General features: G+C 43.6%; 1 long non-coding RNA gene across 1 annotated transcript; it reads left to right on the top strand.

Moving 5' to 3' along the window:
- The first annotated feature begins 7,328 nt into the window (after nt 1–7,328).
- On the top strand, nt 7,329–23,269 carry LOC115124307 (uncharacterized). The gene is made up of 3 exons (XR_010463873.1): nt 7,329–7,471; nt 22,303–22,377; nt 22,466–23,269. It is a non-coding gene; the product is annotated as an uncharacterized LOC115124307 (long non-coding RNA).
- The last annotated feature ends 454 nt before the right edge of the window (nt 23,270–23,723 follow it).

Genomic DNA, 23,723 nt, shown 5'->3' with positions numbered 1-23,723 from the left:
GTCCAAGAGGCTCCTAAACAGTTTCTACTCCAAGCCATAAGGTTCCTGAACAGCTAATCAAATGGCTCAGCCAGACTATTTGCATTGCCCTTTACACTTCTGCTACTCTCTGTTAGTATCTATGCATAGTCACTTCAATAACTTTACCTGCATGCTGTAACGTTCGCCGTTGGGAGAAAGAGGAGAGGAGGACCAAGGTGCAGCGTGGTAAGTTATGCCTTTTAATGAAAACGAATACTCGAACAAAACAACAAAAAACGATAAACGAAACCGTTCTTTATGGTGAACATACACTACAGAAAGTAATCACCCACAACTCAAAGGGGAAACCAGGCTAACTAAGTATGGTTCTCAATCAGGGACAACCAGGCTACCTAAGTATGGTTCTCAATCAGGGACAACCAGGCTAACTAAGTATGGTTCTCAATCAGGGACAACCAGGCTAACTAAGTATGGTTCTCAATCAGGGACAACCAGGCTAACTAAGTATGGTTCTCAATCAGGGACAACCAGGCTAACTAAGTATGGTTCTCAATCAGGGACAACCAGGCTACCTAAGTATGGTTCTCAATCAGGGACAACCAGGCTAACTAAGTATGGTTCTCAATCAGGGACAACCAGGCTAACTAAGTATGGTTCTCAATCAGGGACAACCAGGCTAACTAAGTATGGTTCTCAATCAGGGACAACCAGGCTACCTAAGTATGGTTCTCAATCAGGGACAACCAGGCTAACTAAGTATGATTCTCAATCAAGGACAACCAGGCTACCTAAGTATGGTTCTCAATCAGGGACAACGATTGACAGCTGCCTCTGATTGAGAACCATACCAGGCCAAACACAGAAATCCCAAATTGTAGAAAAAGGAACATAGACTGCCCACCCCAACCCACACCCTGACCCTACTAAAACAAAGACAAAACAAAGGAACTAAGGTCAGAGCGTGACACATGCACATATTACCACAATTACCTCGACTAACCGGTGCCCCCGCACATTGACTTTTTTAAAACTGCATTGGTTAGGTAAGTAAGCATTTTACTGTTGTATTTGGTGCATGTGACAAATAAATTTGATCTGATTTATCAAGCTTGTTAATTTGTTCGCTATCCAGCTGAGTGATCTAGCTTGTTAATTTGTTAGCTATCCAGCAGAGTGATCTAGCTTGTTAGCTATTGTCACACCCTGATCTGTTTAACCTGTGCTTGTCTCCAACCCCTCAAGGGTATCCCCCATCTTCCCCTTTATCCCATGGGTACTTATACCTGTGTTCTCTGTTTGTCTGCTGCCAGTTCATCTTGTTTGTCAATTCAACCAGCATTTTGTCTCAGCTCCTGTTGTTTCCCAGTCTCTTTTTCTTGCCCTCCTAGTTTTGACCTTTGCCTGTCCTGACCCTGAGCCCACCTGCCTGCCCCTGACCCTGCCTGTCCTGACTCTGAGCCCACCTGCCTGACCCTGACTCTGAGCCCACCTGCCTGCCCTGACCCTGAGCCCACCTGCCTGCCCTGACCCTGAGCCCACCTGCCTGTCCCTGAGCCCACCTGCCTGCCCCTGAGCCCACCTGCCTGACCCTGACTCTGAGCCCACCTGCCTGCCCCTGAGCGCACCTGCCTGCCCCTGATCCCACCTGCCTGACTCTGAACCCACCTGCCTGACTCTGAACCCACCTGCCTGACTCTGAGCCCACCTGCCTGACTCTGAGCCCACCTGCCTGACTCTGAGCCCACCTGCCTGACTCTGAGCCTGCTTGCCGTCCTGTACCTTTGCCTGACTCTGAACCCACCTGCCTGACTCTGAGCCCACCTGCCTGACTCTGAGCCCACCTGCCTGACTCTGAGCCCCTGTTGCCGTAATAAACATTGTTACTTCAACAGTCTGAATTTGGGTCTTACCTGACACCTAATAGCTATCCAATTGAGTTATCAAGCTTGTTAACTTGTTAGTTTGTTAAACATTGCTAGTCTGAATTTGGGTCTTACCTGACTTTTAGCTATCCAGTTGGGCTAGTTTGTTCAAAGCCTTTTGTTCCAGTTGGGCTATCAAAGCCTGTTAGTGTAACAGGGTTATATTGGTGATTCCCCTTGCCACTTTCTTGTTAAGCCAATGGGTTTTTGGTTTAGGTTTTGTCTTGCCTTCACCTTCTCAACATGGCATCTTATTGGCTGGTAGCTCGCTTACGAGGGAGGATGTTCCAGTTAGAATCGTCCCAGTGAACAAGCACCAAACCAGCGGGAAGTTGTTGGTTGCAAAGCACTGTACGTCAAAAGTGATTTTTATACTCCCAAGTGATTTAAATGTACAATTTATATCAATTTGTTTGTAAATGTTATTCGAACATCACACATAAGATGCAGTGTTTTTTGGAGAATATTTGTTGTGCATTTTGTTCTAGAGAATTCCAGCTAATACTAGCTAGCAACTTACTGTGTCTGGTGGGGGGGGTTCGTATAGTTTGTACAGTGCGTGAGTGCAGAGTTGGATGGTGAGCTGTGCATTGCATGACGTGCTGTTCCTATCAGAATAAATCTCCATGACTGGTGCTACAAGTTGGAGTTCGTGTCGATGATTGATTGTACACAACGCAAGAAGAGTACTGTTACAATAGCTATCCAGTTGAGTTATCAAGCTTGTTGGCTATCCAGTTATCTTCTTGGGGTGGAATGAGACAGGAGGAGAGTAGGGAGTAGGGAGTAGGGGCCAGGGAGTAGGATGTAGGGGTCAGTACCTGTAGGACAAGGTTTCCATTTTAATTGACAGGATATTTGATAAATGTACAGGACCTATATGGAATGGGTGCTTAACCTGATTAGGGAATGCACAGAATGACAGAAATCACATTTGCATTATGGTTATTCATATTAACAGAACATGCAAGTCGAGGATGCAACGATGTGGGGTCCTTCTTACTGAATTCTGATGTGCACTTTGAAGATGTTAGAATACCTGCCCACATTTACTTTCCCTAAACCAACAAGATAACCAACAAACAGCAAAATCACTAGCCTGTCAATCCACTACAGTTAAAAAGTTTAGGCTACCTTTTCTATATGCCAGCTTGTTGAGAAAGAAACAGCCTAAACAGACTCTGGGACAGTTGTGGGCCGATAGATCCCAACCAGTAGGAGGATAGAAGGAATAGAAGGATAACCATGACCAGTCAAACATGTATTTCCATCAACTGATATTTCCATCAGTCTAGAGGCTATAAAGCATTATGTCCATCAGTCTAGAGACTATAAAGCATTATGTCCATCAGTGTAGAGGCTATAAAGCATTATGTCCATCAGTCTATAAAGCATTATGTCCATCAGTCTAGAGGCTATAAAGCATTATGTCCACCAGTCTAGAGGCTATAAAGCATTATGTCCATCAGTCTAGAGGCTATAAAGCATTATGTCCATCAGTCTAGAGGCTATAAAGCATTATGTCCATCAGTCTAGAGGCTATAAAGCATTATGTCCATCAGTCTAGAGGCTATAAAGCATTATGTCCATCAGTCTAGAGGCTATAAAGCATTATGTCCATCAGTCTAGAGGCTATAAAGCATTATGTCTAGAGGATTATGTCCATCAGTCTAGAGGCTATAAAGCATTATGTCCATCAGTCTAGAGGCTATAAAGCATTATGTCCATCAGTCTAGAGGCTATAAAGCATTATGTCCACCAGTCTAGAGGCTATAAAGCATTATGTCCATCAGTCTAGAGGCTATAAAGCATTATGTCCATCAGTGTAGAGGCTATAAAGCATTATGTCCATCAGTCTAGAGGCTATAAAGCATTATGTCCATCAGTCTAGAGGCTATAAAGCATTATGTCCATCAGTCTAGAGGCTATAAAGCATTATGTCCATCAGTCTAGAGGCTATAAAGCATTATGTCCATCAGTCTAGAGGCTATAAAGCATTATGTCCATCAGTCTAGAGGCTATAAAGCATTATGTCCACCAGTCTAGAGGCTATAAAGCATTATGTCCATCAGTCTAGAGGCTATAAAGCATTATGTCCATCAGTCTAGAGGCTATAAAGCATTATGTCCATCAGTCTATAAAGCATTATGTCCATCAGTCTAGAGGCTATAAAGCATTATGTCCACCAGTCTAGAGTCTAGAGGCTATAAAGCATTATGTCCATCAGTGTAGAGGCTATAAAGCATTATGTCCATCAGTCTAGAGGCTATAAAGCATTATGTCCATCAGTCTAGAGGTTATAAAGCATTATGTCCATCAGTCTAGAGGCTATAAAGCATTATGTCCATCAGTCTAGAGGCTATAAAGCATTACGTCCATCAGTCTAGAGGCTATAAAGCATTATGTCCATCAGTCTAGAGGCTATAAAGCATTATGTCCACCAGTCTAGAGGCTATAAAGCATTATGTCCATCAGTCTAGAGGCTATAAAGCATTATGTCCATCAGTCTAGAGGCTATAAAGCATTATGTCCATCAGTGTAGAGGCTATAAAGCATTATGTCCATCAGTCTAGAGGCTATAAAGCATTATGTCCACCAGTCTAGAGGCTATAAAGCATTATGTCCATCAGTCTAGAGGCTATAAAGCATTATGTCCACCAGTCTAGAGGCTATGAAGCATTATGTCCATCAGTCTAGAGGCTATAAAGCATTATGTCCATCAGTCTAGAGGCTATAAAGCATTATGTCCATCAGTCTAGAGGCTATAAAGCATTATGTCCATCAGTCTAGAGGCTATAAAGCATTATGTCAGTGTTGGAGTGTTCCATTACATTTACATTACATTTAAGTCATTTAGCAGACGCTCTTATCCAGAGCGACTTACAAATTGGTGCTTTCACCTTATGACATCCAGTGGAACAGCCACTTTACAATAGTGCATCTAGGTCTTTTAAGGGGGGGTGAGAAGGATTACTTTATCCTATCCTAGGTATTCCTTAAAGAGGTGGGGTTTCAGGTGTCTCCGGAAGGTGGTGATTGACTCCGCTGTCCTGGCGTCGTGAGGGAGTTTGTTCCACCATTGGGGGGCCAGAGCAGCGAACAGTTTTGACTGGGCTGAGCGGGAACTGTACTTCCTCAGTGGTAGGGAGGCGAGCAGGCCAGAGGTGGATGAACGCAGTGCCCTTGTTTGGGTGTAGGGCCTGATCAGAGCCTGGAGGTACTGAGGTGCCGTTCCCCTCACAGCTCCGTAGGCAAGCACCATGGTCTTGTAGCGGATGCGAGCTTCAACTGGAAGCCAGTGGAGAGAGCGGAGGAGCGGGGTGACGTGAGAGAACTTGGGAAGGTTGAACACCAGACGGGCTGCAGCGTTCTGGATGAGTTGTAGGGGTTTAATGGCACAGGCAGGGAGCCCAGCCAACAGCGAGTTGCAGTAATCCAGACGGGAGATGACAAGTGCCTGGATTAGGACCTGCGCCGCTTCCTGTGTGAGGCAGGGTCGTACTCTGCGGATGTTGTAGAGCATGAACCTACAGGAACGGGCCACCGCCTTGATGTTATTTGAGAACGACAGGGTGTTGTCCAGGATCACGCCAAGGTTCTTAGCGCTCTGGGACGAGGACAAAATTGAGTTGTCAACCGTGATGGCGAGATCATGGAACGGGCAGTCCTTCCCCGGGAGGAAGAGCAGCTCCGTCTTGCCGAGGTTCAGCTTGAGGTGATGATCCGTCATCCACACTGATATGTCTGCCAGACATGCAGAGATGCGATTCGCCACCTGGTCGTCAGAAGGGGGAAAGGAGAAGATTAATTGTGTGTCGTCTGCATAGCAATGATAGGAGAGACCATGTGAGGTTATGACAGAGCCAAGTGACTTGGTGTATAGCGAGAATAGGAGAGGGCCTAGAACAGAGCCCTGGGGGACACCAGTGGTGAGAGCACGTGGTGAGGAGACGGATTCTCGCCACGCCACCTGGTAGGAGCGACAATTGGCTATCTGTACATTTCATAAACAAGAAAATGGTGCCATCTGCTTTGCTTAATAAAATACATTTTTAATGATTTATACTTTTACTTTTGATACATAAATATATTGTAATGACCTGACTAGATCATAAATGAACAATTGTCCAGGCAGAGGCTTGAGTTTGCGAATTGACGGTTTATTAAACCAACTTTACACAGGCTACTGTTTGGGCCGTAGCACATGCCAAATAGATGACAGATAACCCACAAGCCAATCGTGACCTTCTCTTGTGAAGCCCAGACGTAAGAGAGAGAGAACAAAGGCTGAACCTGGTCTTAACTTCCAATGCCCCGCCCCCTCCACGCCACTCCGCCAACCACCAGGATGCCCGGCATCAGAACATTCCAGGCATTCCCGTGATTGGCAGATAGCAGGTTGATTGACATGTCGGACCCCGCGAACACCGGGTACTGGTCAGTACAACACAACCACCTCCTAGCCTAACACATAACACACAGCTGTCTGTGCGGGTCGCTACAATATTTTACATATTACATTTACGTTTGATACTTAAGTATATTTTGAACCAAATACTTTTAGACTTTTACTCAAGTATTATTTTACTGGGTGACTATCACTTTTAACTTTCCATCAATACTTTTACTGAAGTATGTTTAGAAATCTTATCAATCACAAGAGTAAAACCTATATTCCAAGCTGAACAACGAAATAAACGTTATGTTATTTAATTAGGTATATAATCACCAAATGTTGCGAAATAGCCACATAGATAGCTATTATGATTTTATTCCTTTAAAAAAGGAACGAATGGCGAACGGGGCAAACGTTCGCTCTAATCGGAAATAATGTCACCAAAGATTTTAATAACAAAGAGACCCCAGCCCCTCGTTTCAAATGGGAACAAAGAGTCACAGTGGGCAGAACAGGCAAGATCCTATTGGCGCGTTCTGGCACGCATGCGCCTACTCTGTGAAGTGCTTGTGTCCAATAACAACATTTCTCTTTGCACTCCTTCTAAACAACGCCATTTATTTTTTTGTATTAAATTTTTAATGCAAAGAGTAAAGTCTACAAAACCTAGTCCACTCTGTTCGTAATAAATTATAGTTTTGGGAACAGAACATTTAATTAACATCAAATATATCATCAATGAGAAATTTTGCAGAAATTTCAACCAAATCCATCTCGGTTCAGCCTTTGCCTGTCCTGACCCTGAGCCCTACTCCCTAACCCCTACTCTCCTCCTGTCTCATTCCACCCCAAGAAGATAACTGGATAGCCAACAAGCTTGATATTTGTGAATTTACCATTTATGAATACAACTGGGCTTCCTCCGCGGTAACGCCAAGCGGATGCTTCACATTTATACATCCGGTGAAATATCGATCTCATTGCTGTGACGTAACGTCGTTGACTATGGGACCCGCCTTCCTCTGGCAAGATGGCGCCGCTGATGGTACAGCTGAAATGTGGACTCCACTTGCAAAGACAAAGATTTACTACTTTACTCCAACATACAAGTTCGTATCATATTTGGAGAGGAGGTAACACACCGAAAGGGAAGCAACAGACGACTTATTTGGTGAGTATTAACCTGGAGAGGGGAGGAAGGATACTGCTCTTAGACACAAGTGTCCGTCATAATGTTATAAAGTTAGCTAGTTTTGGGGTGACTGGATGTTAAGTTGTATTAGTCAGAAAGTTAACCAAGTTTGTTGTGCGTTGTTTCACAAGATTGCCAGGGCTGTCGATGTTTGGCTTCAAGTTGAGATTAAAGTGAAAGTGATTTCGACATGAACTAGTTTAAGTTACTTGGATAACGTCCCATAAGTAGCTATGGTTAGCTGGCTGGGTTGTGGTCACCTAGGTATGTCAATTGTGGCGCAGAAACTCTAATCCACAGCGATTTACACATCGGTTGTTTTTCTTACCCAGTCGGCTCGGGGATTCGAACCAGAAACGTTTCGCTTACTTGCTCGTAACCGCTACCCTACCTGCCTACTTCAGAACTGACAAAGTACAAGGTGTCAGTGCAGTCTGTCCCGTGATATAAGACTGCGCATCCAACCCGTGCACCAACTGATAATAGCTGCACGTGAAAGACACCATGGGTTTATTAATTAGACCGATTTTGTTGCGAAACGTTTCTTCAACAAAATGGACAGCAAACTGGACAGGGACCTACCGGGAATTTGTCCAATAAACTGTTTGGACTATTGATTACACCCCAGGTTGTAAGCCAGCTAGTACTACTGGTACCATGACATGCTTTACTCACTGTTGTTGAGCAACACTGTCACTGTGGTGGTGATATAACGGTTCAATTGCATTGATCCTGGATATTCTGGCACATAACTAGCTCTTGATGCCTAAAATCTATTCTTGTAAAAATGTTTTCCACCACGAACCATGTCTCAATGTGTTCCTGACACCTGAAATGGGTTGGTTTAGCCCTTGATCATGGACTCTCAGTCCCATAAGTCATTGGATGAAGGCGTCTTCTGGATGGGGAGTTTTGTTTTAAGATGCCTGACGCTCGGTCTGAACATGAACGTGTCTCGCTTGTGGTTTTGGACGCATAAGGGTCCTTATCTTTCAGCCAGAAATCATAAAGGTTAAATGAATACACTCCATGTTAGGCTTCCCACACGGCCATATCTCCATGTTAGCGTGCTGATTTACGGAGACAAGATGCGACCACCTGTTCCAATTAGCTATCTAGCTCTGAACACCTGTGTGTAAACGTAATTTGGGAAGTGTAGTTTCAGCGGATGGAGTCACCCATAGCTGTATGCATCTGTGCAAAACTGCTACAGTAACTTTCTCACTCGTCATTATTCACAATTCATTCATGATTATCCGTATTTAGAAAGTCTATTCGTATACTACATTATTTACCATTCCTATTGGGCACAGAATAACCTGAAACTCAATCCAAACAAATAGCAAATACATCCAACAAATTTGTCACAACCTTGATGTAGTCATTGCATGCTATGAATATGGAATGCAATACTTTTTACTACTTTAATACACAAGTGAATTTGTCCCAATACTTTTTGTTCTCTAAAATGGACTATGTACATGTACTACTATTGTACTGTGTACAAAAATGCTCTAATTTGCAAACCGTTCACCCGATATGGATGAAAATACTCACAAATTAAAGCTGACAGTCTTGACTTGAACCTCATTGTCATTGTATCATTTCAAATCCAAAGTGCTGGAATACAGAGCCAAAACAACAAAATGTGTCACTGTACCAATACTGTTGGCGCTCACTGTATAGGACCAAACATCCTATTTGGACTAAACTTTTTTCCTAACAATGAGTAAGAAATGATGAATACAAAGAAAGTGTCAAAATACACCTGCAAAATGTCACCCATATCTTTGCATAGCCCACCACATGGCCAGTTTCCTCAACCCCAACTGGATGGATCCATAAAGAATTACTTTGGGAATATTTTATTTATTTATTTTACCTTTATTTAACTAGACAAGTCAGTTAAGAACAAATTCTTATTTTCAATGACGGCCTAGGAACAGTGGGTTAACTGCCTGTTCAGGGGCAGAACGACAGATTTGTACCTGGTTGTAGAAATGTTATGCTGAGGTGAGTGCTGCTCATGACCATCTTGTCTAGTAGGCGTGTTTATTATCACCGATCTGAACGTTTAGACGATTAGTTTGATCAGCTCTTCACTCGCTGTTGCTTAGTAACCAAAAGCCTGTGTCTGAATCAGTGATTTTTGTTGTTCTTTTACTGAATCTCCGTTTGTATATTTGGATAATTCTCTGGCTGTGAAAATAGGGTAAGAGGAGGTGGTATATCTCTTCGTTTGCCCATCTGTCACTGATCAGAAATATTTAGCGTGCTATAATGTAGCTTAAATCAAGTGGTCATCTGTCACTGATTTAAAAAAAATATATATATATATTTTTATGACACATTGCCGCAATGAAAGTTGTGTGGGAAAAATGAAAAGCTGAAATATTTTGAGTCAATCAGTATCAACCCCTTTATTATGGCAAGCCTACATAAGTTCAGGAGTAAACGTTTGCTTAACTACTCGCATAAGTTTGCATGGACTCATTCCGTGTGCAATAATAGTGTTTAACATAATGTTTGAATGACTGCCTCATTGCAAAGAAGGGCATCGATGGGTATAAATAAAGAGTAGACATTGAATATCCCTTTGAGCCTGAAGTTAATTATGCTTTGGATGGTGTGTCAATGCGCCCAGTCACTACGAAGATACAGGTGTCCGTCCTTAGTTAGTTCCCGGAGAGGAAGGAAATCGCTCAGGAACTTCACCATGAGACCCATGGTCACTTTAAAACAGTTAGTTTGTTGTGATAGGAGACAATTATGGATAGATCAGTTACTCCACAATACGAGCCAAATTGACAGTGAAAAGAAGGAAGCCTGTACAGAATAAAAAATATTCCAAAACATGCTTCCTGTTTGCAAACAAGGCACTAAAATAATACTGCAAAATATGTGGCAAAGCGATTCACTTTTTGCCCTGAATACAAAGTATTATGTTTGAGGTAAATCCAATACAACATGTTACTGAGTACCACTCTCCATATTGTCAAGCATAGTTGAATGGCGCTAAGCACGCACAAAATCCTACAGGAAAACCTGGTTCAGTCTGCTTTCCACCACACACTGGGAGATTAATTCACCTTTCAGCAGGACAATAACCTGGTTCAGTCTGCTTTCCACCAGACACTGGGAGATGAATTCTCCTTTCAGCAGGACAATAACCTGGTTCATTCTGCTTTCCACCAGACACTGGGAGATGAATTCTCCTTTCAGCAGGACAATAACCTGGTTCATTCTGCTTTCCACCAGACACTGGGAGATGAATTCACCTTTCAGCAGGACAATAACCTGGTTCATTCTGCTTTCCACCAGACACTGGGAGATGAATTCCCCATTCAGCAGGACAATAACCTGGTTCAGTCTGCTTTCCACCAGACACTGGGAGATGAATTCACCTTTCAGCAGGACAATAAACCAGAACACAAGGCCAAATCTACACTGTAGTGTTAACCAAGAAGACTGTGAATGTTACTGAATTTATAGTTTTGACTTACATCTAAATGTAAATGGTTGCCTAGCAATGATCAACAACCAGTTTTAATAGATAAAATGTTAATTAATGAATATTAATGTTCAAGCAACGTCAGCACAAGAACTGTTCATCGGGAGCTTCATGAAATGGGTTTCCATGGCCGAACACAAGCCTGAGACCACCATGCCCAATGCCAAGCATCAGCTGGTGTAACTCTCACCGGACTGTGGAGCAAAACTGGTTCTCTGGAGTGAGGAATCACCCTTCACCATCTGGCAGTCTGACGGACGACTCTGGAGCAGTGGAAACTGGTTCTCTGGAGTGAGGAATCACCCTTCACCATCTGGCAGTCACCACTCTGGAGCACTGGTTCTCTGAATCACCCTTCACCATCTGGCAGTCTGACGGACTCTGGAGCAGTGGAAACTGGTTCTCTGGAGTGAGGAATCACCCTTCACCATCTGGCAGTCCGACGGACGACTCTGGAGCAGTGGAAACTGGTTCTCTGGAGTGAGGAATCACCCTTCACCATCTGGCAGTCCGACGGACGACTCTGGAGCAGTGGAAACTGGTTCTCTGGAGTGATGAATCACCCTTCACCATCTGGCAGTCTGACGGACGACTCTGGAGCAGTGGAAACTGGTTCTCTGGAGTGAGGAATCACCCTTCACCATCTGGCAGTCTCGCAGTCTGAACGGACGACTCTGGAGCAGTGGAAACTGGTTCTCTGGAGTGAGGAATCACCCTTCACCATCTGGCAGTCTGACGGACGACTCTGGAGCAGTGGAAACTGGTTCTCTGGAGTGATGAATCACCCTTCACCATCTGGCAGTCTGACGGACGACTCTGGAGCAGTGGAAACTGGTTCTCTGGAGTGAGGAATCACCCTTCACCATCTGGCAGTCCGACGGACGACTCTGGGTTTGGTGAAGGGAAATCTCAAACCTACATCATACAATGACATCGTAGACGATTCTGTGCTTCCAACTTTGTGGCAACAGTTTGGGGAATGACAATACCCCTGTGCACAAAGTGAAGGCCATACAGCAATGGTTTGTCATTTGGTGTGGGAGAATTTGACTGGACTGCACAGAGCCCTGACCTCAACCCTATCGAACACCTTTGGGATGAGTTGGAAGGCTTACTGTGAGCCAGGCCTGATCGCCCAACCTCACTAATGCACTTGTGGCTGAATGGAAGCAAGTCCCCTCTCAGTAATGTTCCAACATCTAGTGGAAAGCCTTCCCAGAAGAGTGGAGGCTGTTATAGCAGCAATGTTCCTACATCTAGTGGAAAGTCTTCCCAGAAGAGTGTAGGCTGTTATAGCAGAAATGTTCCTACATCTAGTGGAAACTCTTCCCAGAAGAGTGGAGGCTGTTATAGCAGAAATGTTCCTACATCTAGTGGAAAGTCTTCCCAGAAGAGTGTAGGCTGTTATAGCAGAAATGTTCCTACATCTAGTGGAAAGCCTTCCCAGAAGAGTGGAGGCTGTTATAGCAGCAATGTTCCAACATCTAGTGGAAAGTCTTCCCAGAAGAGTGGAGGCTGTTGTGGCAGCAATGCTCCTACATCGTGTGGAAAGCCTTCCCAGAAGAGTGGAGGCTGTTATAGCAGCAATGTTCCAACATCTAGTTGAAAGCCTTCCCAGAAGAGTGGAGGCTGTTATAGCAGCAATGTTCCAACATCTAGTGGAAAGCCTTCCCAGAAGAGTGGAGGCTGTTATAGCAGCAATGTTCCAACATCTAGTGGAAAGCCTTCCCAGAAGAGTGGAGGCTGTTATAGCAGCAAAGGAGGGACCAACTCCATATTAATGCCTTCCCAGAAGAGTGGAGGCTGTTATAGCAGCAAAGGGGGGACCAACTCCATATTAAAGCCTTCCCAGAAGAGTGGAGGCTGTTATAGCAGCAAAGGGGGACCAACTCCATATTAATGCCTTCCCAGAAGAGTGGAGGCTGTTATAGCAGCAAAGGGGGACCAACTCCATATTAAAGCCTTCCCAGAAGAGTGGAGGCTGTTATAGCAGCAAAGGGGGGACCAACTCCATATTAATGCCTTCCCAGAAGAGTGGAGGCTGTTATAGCAGCAAAGGGGGGACCAACTCCATATTAAAGCCTTCCCAGAAGAGTGGAGGCTGTTATAGCAGCAATGTTCCTACATCTAGTGGAAAGCCTTCCCAGAAGAGCAATGTTCCTACATCTAGTGGGTCTTCCCAGAAGAGTGGAGGCTGTTATAGCAGCAATGTTCCAACATCTAGTGGAAAGTCTTCCCAGAAGAGTTTGGGGGAGGCTAGAAGGTTATCACATCAGCTGGCAGCAAAGGGGGCCAACTCTATATTAATGCCGTAGCTGGGAGTCTGTCTGATTATGGAATGAGATGTACTTTCAGAATTGTTTGTTAGACTGGAGCAGGACCCTGTCCACTAGGAAAGATACTGTAATCACTCTTTAAAGACTCACAGCTGTAATCGCTGCCAAAAGGGATTCTAACATGTACGGACTCTGGGGATGACAAGCCCACCACTAGTGTGGGGTCTCCTCAAGGCTGTGTGCTTTCTCCTCTGTTGTACATCTTGTACACTAATGACTGTGGAGGAGGAGCACTGGTCATTCTACTGGAGGAGGAGTACTGGTCAGTCTACTAGAGGAGGAGTACTGGTCAGTCTACTAGAGGAGGAGTACTGGTCAGTCTACTAGAGGAGGAGCACTGGTCAGTCTACTAGAGGAGGAGTACTGGTCAGTCTACTACTGGAGGAGGAGGAGTACTGGTCAGTCTACCGGTACCCCCCTGTATATAGCCTCCACATTGACCCTGTACCGTAATACCCTGTATATAGCCTCCACATTGACTCTGTACCGTAATACCTGGAGGAGGAGTACTGGTGGAGGAGTATATAGCTACTGGAGGAGGAGTACTGGTCAGTCTACTAGAGGAGGAGTTGACTCTGTACCGTGGAGGAGGAACACCCTGTATATAGCCTCCACAGTACTGACTCTGTACTGGTCAGTCTACTAGAGGAGGAGTACACCCTGTATATAGCCTCCACATTGACTCTGTACCGTAACACCCTGTATATAGCCTCCACATTGACTCTGTACCGTAATACCCTGTATATAGCCTCCACATTGACTCTGTACCATAATACCCTGTATATAGCCTCCACATTGACTCTGTACCGTGAACACCCTGTATATAGCCTCCACATTGACTCTGTACCGTAACACCCTGTATATAGCCTCCACATTGACTCTGTACCGTAATACCCTGTATATAGCCTCCACATTGACTCTGTACCGTAATACCCTGTATATAGCCTCCACATTGACTCTGTACCGTAATACCCTGTATATAGCCTCCACATTGACTCTGTACCGTAATACCCTGTATATAGCCTCCACATTGACTCTGTACCGTAATACCCTGTATATAGCCTCCACATCTGACTCTGTATATAGCCTCCACATTGACTCACCGTAACACCCTGTATATAGCCTCCACATTGACTCTGTACCGTAATACCCTGTATATAGCCTCCACATTGATTCTGTACCATAATACCCTGTATATAGCCTCCACATTGACTCTGTACCATAATACCCCTGTATATAGCCTCCACATTGACTCTGTACCGTAATACCCTGTATATAGCCTCCACATTGACTCTGTACCATAATACCCTGTATATAGCCTCCACATTGACTCTGTACCATAATACCCTGCATAATACCTGTATATAGCCTCCACATTGACTCTGTACCGTAATACCTGTATATAGCCTCCACATTGACTCAGTACCGGTACACCCCTGTATATAGCCTCCACATTGACTCTGTACCGTACACCCTGTATATAGCCTCCACATTGACTCTGTACCGTAACACCTGTATATAGCCTCCACATTGACTCTGTACCGCAACCCCCTGTATATAGCCTCCACATTGACTCTGTACCGTAACACCCTGTATATAGCCTCCACATTGACTCTGTACTGTAATAACACCTGTATATAGCCTCCACACTGACTCTGTACCGTACCCCTGTATATAGCCTCCACATTGACTCTGTACCGTACTCCTGTATATAGCCTCCACATTGACTCTGTACCGTAACACCCTGTATATAGCCTCCACATTGACTCTGTACCGTAACACCCTGTATATAGCTCCACATTGACTCTGTACCGTAATACCCTGTATATAGCCTCTACATTGACTTTGTACCAGTACCCCTGTATATATAGCCTCCACATTGACTCTGTACCGTAACACCCTGTATATAGCCTCCACATTGACTCTACCGTAATACCCTGTATATAGCCTCCACATTGACTTTGTACCAGTACCCCTGTATATAGCCTCCACATTGACTCTGTACCGTAACACCCTGTATATAGCCTCCACATTGACTCTGTACTGTAACACCCTGTATATAGCTCCACATTGACTCTGTACCGTAACACCCTGTATGTAGCTCCACATTGACTCTGTACCGTAACACCTCCTGTATATAGCCTCCACATTGACCCTGTACCGTAACACCCTGTATATAGCCTCCACATTGACTCTGTACCGTACCCTGTATATAGCCTCCTCCATTGACTCTGTACCTGCAATACCCTGTATATAGCCTCCACATTGACTCTGTACCGTAACACCCTGTATATAGGCTCCACATTGACTCTGTACCGTAACACCCTGTATATATAGGCTCCACATTGACTCTGTACCGTAATACCCTGTATATAGCCTCCACATTGACTCTGTACCGTAAACACCCTGTATAGCCTCCACATTGACTCCTGTACCGTAACACCCTGTATATAGCCTCCACATTGACTTCTGTACCGTAACCCCTGTATATAGCCTCCATTGGACTCTGTACCGTAACACCCTGTATATAGGCTCCACATTGACTCTGTACCGTAACACCCTGTATATAGCCTCCACATTGACTCTGTACTGGTACCCTGTATAGCCTCCACATTGACTCTGTACCGTAACACCCTGTATATAGCCTCCACATTGACTCTGTACCGTAACACCCTGTATATAGCCTCCACATTGACTCTGTACCGTAACACCCCTGTATATAGCCTCCACATTGACTCTGTACCGTAATACCCTGTATATAGCCTCCACATTGACTCTGTACCGTAATACCCTGTATATAGCTTCCACATTGACTCTGTACCGTAACCCCTGTATATATAGCCTCCACATTGACTCTGTACAGGTACCCCTGTATATAGCCTCCACATTGACTCTGTACCGTACCTGTATATAGCCTCCACATTGACTCTGTCTACCGTAACACCCTGTATATAGCCTCCACATTGACTCTGTACCGTAATACCCTGTATATAGCCTCCACATTGACTCTGTACCGTAATACCTCTGTATATAGCCTACATTGACTCTGTACCGTAATACCCTGTATATAGCCTCCACATTGACTCTGTACCGGTAAATTTCTGTATATAGCCTCCACATTGACTCTGTACCGTAATACCCTGTATATAGCCTCCACATTGACTCTGTACCGTAACACCCTGTATATAGCCTCCACATTGACTCTGTACCGTAACACCTCTGTATATAGCCTCCACATTGACTCTGTACCGTACACCCTGTATGTAGCCTCCACATTGACTCTGTACTGGTACCCCTGTATATAGCCTCCACATTGACTCTGTACCATAATACCCTGTATATAGTGATACATAGCCTCCACATTGACTCTGTACCGTACCCCTGTATAGCCTCCACATTGACTCTGTACCGTATCACCTGTATATAGCCTCCACATTGACTCTGTACCGTAACACCCTGTATATAGCCTCCACACTGACTCTGTACCGTAACCCCCTGCATATAGCCTCCACATTGACTCTGTACCGTAACACTGTATATAGCCTCCACATTGACTCTGTACCGGTAACCCCTGTATATAGCCTCCACATTGACTCTCTACCGTAAACACCCTGTATATAGCCTCCACATTGACTCTCTACCGTAAATACTCCTGTATATAGCTCCACATTGACTCTGTACCGTGAACAACCCTGTATATAGCCTCCACATTGACTCTACCGTAATACCCCTGTATATAGCCTCCACATTGACTCTGTACAGGTACCCCTGTATATAGCCTCCACATTGACTCTGTACCGTAATACCCTGTATATAGCCTCCACATTGACTCTGTACCGTAACACCCTGTATATAGCCTCCACATTGACTCTCCCTCTGTACCGTAATACCCTGTATATAGCCTCCACATTGACTCTGTACCGTAATACCCTGTATAGCCTCCACATTGACTCTGTACCGTAACACCCTGTATATAGCCTCCACATTGACTCTACCGTACCCTGTATATAGCCTCCACATTGACTCTGTACCGTAACACCCTGTATATAGCCTCCACATTGACTCTGTACCGTACACCCTGTATATAGCCTCCACATTGACTCTGTACCGTAACACCCTGTATATAGCCTCCACATTGACTTCTGTACCGTGTAACACCCTGTATATAGCCTCCACATTGACTCTGTACCGTAATACCCTGTATATAGCCTCCACATTGACTCTGTACCGTAAGCTCCACCCTGTATATAGCCTCCACATTGACTCTACCGTAATACCCTGTATATAGCCTCCACATTGACTCTGTACCGTAATACCCTGTATATAGCCTCCACATTGACTCTGTACCGTAATACCCTGTATATAGCCTCCACATTGACTCCTGTACCGTAACACCCTGTATATAGCCTCCACATTGACTCTGTACCGTAATACCCTGTATATAGCCTCACATTGACTCTGTACCGTAACACCCTGTATATAGCCTCCACGTTGACTCTGTGCCGTAACACCCTGTATATAGCCTCCACATTGACTCTGTACCGTAACACCTGTATATAGCCTCCACATTGACTCTGTACCGTAACCCCTGTATATAGCCTCCACATTGACTCTGTACCGTAATACCCTGTATATAGCCTCCACATTGACTCTGTACCGTAACACCCTGTATATAGCCTCCACTGACTCTGTACCGTAACACCCTGTATATAGCCTCCACATTGACTCTGTACCGTAATACCCTGTATATAGCCTCCACATTGACTCTGTACCGTAACACCCTGTATATAGCCTCCATATTGACTCTGTACCGTAATACCCTGTATATAGCCTCCACATTGACTCTGTACCGTAACACCCTGTATATAGCCTCCACATTGACTCTGTACCGTAACACCCTGTATATAGCCTCCATATTGACTCTCACCGTAACACCCTGTATATAGCCTCCACATTGACTCTGTACCGTAACACCTGTATATAGCCTCCACATTGACTCTGTACCGTAATACCCTGTATATAGCCTCCACATTGACTCTGTACCGTAACACCCTGTATATAGCCTCCACATTGACTCTGTACCGCAACACCCTGTATATAGCCTCCACATTGACTCTGTACCGCAATACCCTGTATATAGCCTCCACATTGACTCTGTACCGTACCCTGTATATAGCCTCCACATTGACTCTGTACAGGTAGCCCCTGTATATAGCCTCCACATTGACTCTGTACCGTAACACCCTGTATATAGCCTCCACATTGACTCTGTACCGTAACACCCTGTATATAGCCTCCACATTGACTCTGTACCGTAATACCCTGTATATAGCCTCCACATTGACTCTGTACCGTAACACCCTGTATATAGCCTCCACATTGACTCTGTACCGGTAACACCCTGTATATAGCCTCCACATTGACTCTGTACCGTATACCCTGTATATAGCCTCCACATTGACTCTGTACCGTAACACCCTGTATATAGCCTCCACATTGACTCTGTACCGTAACACCCTGTATATAGCCTCCACATTGACTCTGTACCGTAACACCCTGTATATAGCCTCCACATTGACTCTGTACCGTAACACCCTGTATATAGCCTCCACATTGACTCTGTACCGTAACACCCTGTATATAGCCTCCCACATTGACTCTGTACCGAACACCCTGTATATAGCCTCCACATTGACTCTGTACCGTAACACCCTGTATATAGCCTCCACATTGACTCTGTACCGTACCCTGTATATAGCCTCCACATTGACTCTGTACCGTAACACCCTGTATATAGCCTCCACATTGACTCTGTACCGTAACACCCTGTATATAGCCTCCACATTGACTCTGTACCGTAATACCCTGTATATAGCCTCCACATTGACTCTGTACCGTAACACCCTGTATATAGCCTCCAATATTGACTCTGTACCGTAACACCCTGTATATAGCCTCCACATTGACTCTGTACCGTAATACCCTGTATATAGCCTCCACATTGACTCTGTACCGTAACCCCCTGTATATAGCCTCCACATTGACTCTGTACCGTACCCCTGTATATAGTAATACCCTGTATATAGCCTCCATATTGACTCTGTAAGTAAAATACCCTCTATATAGCCTCCACATATGACTCTGTACCGTAATACCCTGTATATAGCCTCCACATTGACTCTATACCGGTACCCCTGTATATAGCCTCCACATTGACTCTGTCCGGTAATACTGTATATACACCCATATATCTGTACCCTGTATAGCCTCCATATTGCTCTGTAAGTAACATATCTATCTATATATCTATATATATATGCATTGGTGGTTTGCTGCATATTGCTGTACCCGTAAGTAAAGCATATCTATCTATATATCTATATATATATGCATTGGTGGTTTGCTGCATATTGCTGCCCGTAAGTAAAGCATATCTATCTATATATCTATATATATATGCATTGGTGGTTTGCTGCATATTGCTGTCCGTAAGTAAAGCATATCTATCTATATATCTATATATATATGCATTGGTGGTTTGCTGCATATTGCTGCCCGTAAGTAAAGCATATCTATCTATATATCTATATATATATGCATTGGTGGTTTGCTGCATATTGCTGTCCGTAAGTAAAGCATATCTATCTATATATCTATATATATATGCATTGGTGGTTTGCTGCATATTGCTGCCCGTAAGTAAAGCATATCTATCTATATATCTATATATATATGCATTGGTGGTTTGCTGCATATTGCTGTCCGTAAGTAAAGCATATCTATCTATATATCTATATATATATGCATTGGTGGTTTGCTGCATATTGCTGTCCGTAAGTAAAGCATATCTATCTATATATCTATATATATATGCATTGGTGGTTTGCTGCATATTGCTGTCCGTAAGTAAAGCATATCTATCTATATATCTATATATATATGCATTGGTGGTTTGCTGCATATTGCTGTCCGTAAGTAAAGCATATCTATCTATATATCTATATATATATGCATTGGTGGTTTGCTGCATATTGCTGCCCGTAAGTAAAGCATATCTATCTATATATCTATATGCATTGGTGGTTTGCTGCATATTGCTGTCCGTAAGTAAGCATATCTATCTATATATCTATATATATATGCATTGGTGGTTTGCTGCATATTGCTGCCCGTAAGTAAGCATATCTATCTATATATCTATATATATATGCATTGGTGGTTTGCTGCATATTGCTGCCCGTAAGTAAAGCATATCTATCTATATATCTATATATATATGCATTGGTGGTTTGCTGCATATTGCTGTCCGTAAGTAAAGCATATCTATCTATATATATATGCATTGGTGGTTTGCTGCATATTGCTGCCCGTAAGTAAGCATATCTATCTATATATCTATATATATATGCATTGGTGGTTTGCTGCATATTGCTGTCCGTAAGTAAAGCATATCTATCTATATATCTATATATATATGCATTGGTGGTTTGCTGCATATTGCTGTCCGTAAGTAAAGCATATCTATCTATATATCTATATATATATGCATTGGTGGTTTGCTGCATATTGCTGCCCGTAAGTAAAGCATATCTATCTATATATCTATATATATATGCATTGGTGGTTTGCTGCATATCCCTGTAAGGGAAAGGGCCTGTTTGCAACACATGTTCCCAATACAATTTGATTTGAACAATGGGCCTTCTTCTACGTCTTCAGACGATTTATTAAATAATGAAAATGTATTTATTTATTAAAATAATGATGATCTGATTTATGTTGGAAAGAAAAGGTTTAACACTGAAGAGAGAAAAAAAAAAGATCCAATCAAGATTTTTCTTTGCTGGTCTCTGGGGAGATAAATCTAGCCAGCTAAGTCAGCCATTGGCTAGGCCATCAGAAGTTAGATAAAGGCATCTGTCATTCAACTGTATATGGGGCAACATTTGGGAATGTGGAATCAACCAATCAATTTTCCTCGCCAAAACACTGGATACCGATAACTGGGGTTGCACATTTTGGGGAATATTCAGAGTTGGGAATTAATGGAGATAAATGCAAATTAATATTAATTCCATTTAAATGTAGATGTTTTTTGCATTGGATATATTTACCATGTCATATGGAGACAGAAATATAAACCTTAACATAATCATTTGCAAGAACCTTGCCCTCATCCAGGCCAAGGTGGCGAGACACAGTAGTGATGACGCCATAGGCCTTGTTGATCTCTGCACCAGACAGGATGCTCTTGCCAGCATACTTGGGATCCAACATGTACGCTGCGGCATGTATGGGCTTCAGGCAGAAGTCTTCACGCCTTTTGATTTATTTCAGAACTGCAGTTTCCTCTGATTGGAGCAACAGTGAAGTGGGCAGGGCAGTATGGATTTCTTCTCTTACATCTGCAAGCAGAGTCTGAACATCAGACAGGATGGCATTGTCTCCCTCAATCTGTGCAATGGCTACTGCTATAGGTTTAAGGTTAAGTAAAAAAAACACTTCTGATTCCAGGGGGACCATGAGCTGTTGCTGTCGATAAGGTGCCTGATTCAACATTTTCACCTCGAATAGAAGTAGAGGGACTTTTGTCAGAGGTTGCTTGTTGTGAGCGCTGAGAGAACTTTATGCACTTGGCCAGATGATTCTGCATCTTTGTTGCATTCTTCACATATGATTTGGCACAGTATTTGCAAATGTACCACAGCGTTTCCTTCTATATTAGCTGCAGTGAAATGTCTCCACACATCAGATCGTGCCCATGGCCTTTTCTGAAGAAAAATTAGTAAAAAAACAACAAATACACTTCCATGTATCATGACCTGTAAATGTTTATGGAAACAAGCTCCTCCCTCTGTTCTCTCCTCCCCTCTGTTCTCCTCTCCTCCCCTCTGTTCTCCTCTCCTCCCCTCTGTTCTCCTCTCCTCCCCTCTGTTCTCCTCCTCTCCTCTCCTGTTCTCTAGCTGAGCCCCAACCTGAGGACAGCCTCATGGACAGTCAACAGAAGTGACAACAGACGTATACTGGAGGCTGCAAAGGTACGTTCAATTTGTTATTGGAGCCTATGCCATTTATGGTATCAGAAATTATTACGTTTGAATGTGAACTGTGTGTGCTTGCTCACAGCATTTGCAGGTGACCGAGAGGACATGTTGGCACGGCAATGCAGGTGGAAGGCTGAACGCAGATCCCAAAAACGTGGTAGGAAAACAAATCGTACTTCCAACTGTTCTATAACAGAGGCATGTTTTATTAGCTCCATGATCAGCATGTAAACAGAGAGAGAAGGTGATCATTCATTTATTCCTGACTCCGGTCTGTAGGGAAAGACTCACCTTTACTGTCATAGGCAACTGACTGTTAATTCATACCACTACTAGACCAGCAACATCTGACTGTTAATTCATACCTCCACTACTAGACCAGCAACAACTGACTGTTAATTCATACCTCCACTACTAGACCAGCAACAACTGACTGTTAATTCATACCTCCACTACTAGACCAGCTAATAGTTTGTGACAAAACAAGCAGTTGTTGTGTAAAGAATCATCGCTGTGAAATGTATTTTCATGTTGAAGCTGATGTACAAAACTGAAAGTGAAAGCTGCATAAACTTGAGAACGGGAAGCATAGAAAGAGCTCACGTAGAACCGATCTACCACTTCTTAGACTGGCTTTCAATGAGAGTGATAGATCTATAACACATAGAACAGATGTACCACTTCTTAGACTGGCTTTCAATGAGAGTGATAGATCTATAACACATAGAACAGATGTACCACTTCTTAGACTGGCTTTCAATGAGAGTGATAGATCTATAACACATAGAACAGATGTACCACTTCTTAGACTGGCTTTCAATGAGAGTGATAGATCTATAACACATAGAACAGATCTACCACTTCTTAGACTGGCTTTCAATGAGTGATCGATCTATAACACATTTCTATGTGAAGTTGGTCAGGCCCCCCCCAAAAAAAAAATCTACACACAATACCCCAGATTGGCAAAGCAAAATCAGGGTTTTAGAAATGTTTGCTAATTTATTAAAAATAAAAATAAAATACCTTATTTACATAAGTTTTCGCACCCTTTTCTACCAGACTCAAAATTGATCTCAGGTGCAACCTGTTTCCATTGATCATCCGTGAGATGTTTCTAGAATTTGATTGGAGTCCACCTGTGGTAAATTAAATTGATTGGACATGATTTGGAAAGGCACACACCTGTCTATATAAGGTCCCACAGTTGTCAGTGCATGTCAGAGGAAAATCATGATGTATTTGTCCGTTGAGTTCCCGAAACAGGATTGTGTCGAGGATGGAAGAAGTTCGCAACCACTAAGACCCTTCCTAGAGCTGGCCGCCCGGCCAAACTGAGC

The sequence above is a fragment of the Oncorhynchus nerka genome, linkage group LG5 (assembly GCF_034236695.1).
Source record: "Oncorhynchus nerka isolate Pitt River linkage group LG5, Oner_Uvic_2.0, whole genome shotgun sequence".
NCBI classification, from domain to species: domain Eukaryota; kingdom Metazoa; phylum Chordata; class Actinopteri; order Salmoniformes; family Salmonidae; genus Oncorhynchus; species Oncorhynchus nerka.
The sequence above is the reverse complement of the archived record's forward strand: the minus strand, read 5'-3'. Positions and strand labels throughout refer to the sequence as shown.